Source organism: Panthera uncia (genome assembly GCF_023721935.1).
Source record: "Panthera uncia isolate 11264 chromosome C1 unlocalized genomic scaffold, Puncia_PCG_1.0 HiC_scaffold_4, whole genome shotgun sequence".
Lineage (NCBI taxonomy): Eukaryota > Metazoa > Chordata > Mammalia > Carnivora > Felidae > Panthera > Panthera uncia.
Window position 1 is genome coordinate 74,190,512 of NW_026057585.1, and position 3,330 is coordinate 74,193,841.

The following is a 3,330-nucleotide window of genomic DNA, read 5'->3' on the forward strand; positions in this document are numbered from 1 at the left end:
GCCAAGTGAAAATTAGTCAGAGAAAGAGAAATATCATACGACTTCACTCATATGAGGACTTTAAGATATAAAGCAGATGAACATAAGGGAAGGGAAGCAAAAATAATATAACAACAGGGAGGGGGACAAAACATAAGAGACTCTTAAATACGGAGAACAAACTGAGGGTTTCTGGAAGGGTTGTGGGAGCGGGGATAGGCTAAATGGGTAAGGGGCATTAGGGAATCTACTCCTGAAATCGTTGTTGTACTATATGCTAACTAACTTGGATGTAAGTTTAAAAATAAATAAATGAATTTTAAAAAATAAATAAATTCTGTGTCTACCTCTCTCTCTGCCCCCCTGCCTGGCTCACACTCTGTTTTCTCTCAAAAATAAATAAACATTAAAAAATTTTTAAAAAGGAGCGCCTGGGTGGCTCAGTTGGTTAAGCGTCCAACTTCAGCTCAGGTCATGATCTCGCGGTCCATGAGTTCGAGCCCTGCGTCGGGCTCTGTGCTGACACCTCAGAGCCTGGAGCCTGTTTCAGATTCTGTGTCTCCCTGTCTCTCTGACCTCCCCTGCTCATGCTCTGTCTCTCTCTCTGTCTCAAGAAAATAAATAAACGTTAAAAAAAAAATTTAAAAAACCACTTATGTATCTTTGCCTTACGAATTCAAACCATACAGAAGTATAAAAAGTAGAAAGTGGGGCTTGCTTTAGCAGCTCAGATACTGAAATTGGCACAATCCAGAGAAGATTAGCATGGCCCCTGCGAAAGAAGGACAAGCAAATTCATGAAGCGTTTAAAAAAAAGTAAAAAGTGAATGGTGAAAACTGTTTTCTTTTCAGTACTTTAGCTGTTCAATGAAAATCAAAAATTCATGAAAATCTAGAAATACACGAATACGTGAATACATAGATTTTTTTTTTTTAAAAAAACAGCTTGATTATGGTTACGTTTTACATCCTATAAAATTCACCCATTTCATGTGTAGGATACAGTGATTTTTAGTAAATACAGACTGGTGGAACCATCACCACAACATATATACTTTTTGCAAAACGACGTAGTTACTTTCTTCATTCCTACTTAACTTATTCTCCCAATTCTAGAATGTACTTACCGATGCCTACAGTGCGGTAAACATGGCCAGGAAGCTGCATTTGAGAGTTTTTGGGTAGTTCTGTTCCTGCCAGTTGAGCTACCTGACTACCGAATGTCTGTTGGGTTTATTCCACTTACTTATATCAGGAAAATTTGCTACAGTGATTTAATTAACATGTTGAAACCGTTATGATATATGGGTGTAAAAAGAGATGTTTCTATGGAAACTAAGTTGAATGCTTTGGAAAGGCTGGTTGAAAGCAAATTGCTAAAAATTTGTTAGATTAGGTATAGATGAAAATTCTGGGGGCGCCTGGGTGGCTCAGTCGGTTAAGCGTCTGACTTCGGCTCAGGTCATGATCCCGCGGTTTGTGGGTTCGAGCCCCGCGTCGGGCTCTGTGCTGACAGCTCAGAGCCTGGAGCCTGTTTCAGATTCTGTGTCTCCCTCTCTCTCTGACCCTCCCCTGTTCATGCTCTCTCTCTGTCTCAAAAATAAATAAATGTTAAAAAAAAAATAAAAAAAAAAAAAAAAGAAAATTCTGTCCTTGGAAGAGCTACACACATCTAGAAGGACTTTGCGTTCAGATTGCTTCAAAGTGCCGCACTTTAAAGAAACATTTAAAGAAATTATGGGTGACTTGTGAAAGGCAAGAAGTATCTATCACTCTAAGAAACACTTTGACCAGGGGCCCCGTCATCACAGAAAAAGCCCGAGTCTATCTCAAAAGATTGATAAAGCAATTTACATTTATTAAGTCTTAAGTTTAAACCAAAAAGAGTGGTTTATAATATGCCAGGAACTTACTTTTCTTAAACAAAACCGTGTGCTGTGTAATGCTTTACCATTCTGCATTTTAATTGATTTTTTTCATGTAACAACTAACCACCAGGCCCAACAGCATCAGATAAAAGGGCTTTGGGTGGGTGTGTAACCAGCTTTTCCTTTACAATATATTGAGACATTTTTCATGTGGTTATATATAAGTTTACCTTATCCTTTATAAAACTCGCCTCATAATATTCCATTGTACTGTTCATACATCCTAATTTACTTACCAAAGTCTCTATCCATAACTATTTCAATGATTTTCTGAAAAAATACTTTGAGCAGGCAATTGAGAGGACAAAAGCGGGTTACCATTTGCAACTTCGTGGATGGAAATGGAGGGTATTATCCGAAGTGAAATTAGTCAGAGAAAGACAAATATCCTATGACTTCACTCATACGAGGACTTTAAGAGACAAAACAGATGAACATAAGGGAAGGGAAACAAAAATCATATAAAAACAGGGAGGGGGACAAAACAGAAGAGACTCATAAATATGGAGAACAAACTGAGGGTTACTGGAGGGGTTGTAGGAGGGGGGGGTGGGCTAAATGGGTAAGGGGCACTAAGGACTCTACTCCTGAAATCATTGTTGCACTATATGCTAACTAATTTGGATGTAAATTAAAAAAAATAAAAAACAAAATAAAAAAATAAAAGAAAGTGGGTTAAAATAATGAATCTGGCAGTAGAACATAGAGTGGATTAAAGAGGGGGAATGGAGTGCTCGCTTCGGCAGCACATATACTAAAGAGGGGGAATGGAAAAGGGAGAAATGGTGAATGAAAGGCTCTTGCAATCATCCAGCTCTGAGATTAAACCAGGAAGTGGCAGTGGTTTCCACATCCAACACATGTTCTTGTCAGTCGGGAAGCCCTGCCACTTCTAAAAAAAAAAACAAAAACAACCACACCATTCTTTTCCACCTCTATATTTTGGCTCATTTCAGTCCTCCTGCATTTCATCTTTGCCTGTTGAAATCCTGTTTTTCCTTCAAGATCCAGGACGAATACCACACCCTGCCATTATTAACCCTGGCTGCAAGTGATCCCTCACCTTCCATTTCTAAGAGCCGAATCCCTCCTTCCTTTCTTCCCTCTACAAAGCATTTTTCTCCCAAAGGCAGTACGGTTCGTCAGCTGAGTAACCACTTTGGACCCACCAACTTGCTATCTCGGTGAACTCTGCACCTGACCCAAACTCTCAGCGCCTCAGTGTCCAGACCTGTAAAATGGGGAGAAGCGTACACAGCGTTACGAGGATTAAATTTGCTAACAGGGAAAAGGCACACAGAAGAACGTCTGATGTGCAGTAAGCGTTGAATGACCCTGGGCATTCATTTTGATTGATGGTGGCGGGCGGGGGGGAGCGCGCGGTCCGCCCCCGCAGGCGCCGGGTCCAGGCCCGGGGAGCGCG

General features: G+C 40.5%; 1 non-coding gene across 1 annotated transcript; it reads left to right on the forward strand.

The window, feature by feature from the left end:
• The first annotated feature begins 689 nt into the window (after window positions 1–689).
• On the forward strand, window positions 690–796 carry LOC125913789 (U6 spliceosomal RNA). Its single transcript, XR_007455088.1, has one exon. It is a non-coding gene; the product is annotated as a U6 spliceosomal RNA (small nuclear RNA).
• Window positions 797–3,330: the final 2,534 nt, after the last annotated feature.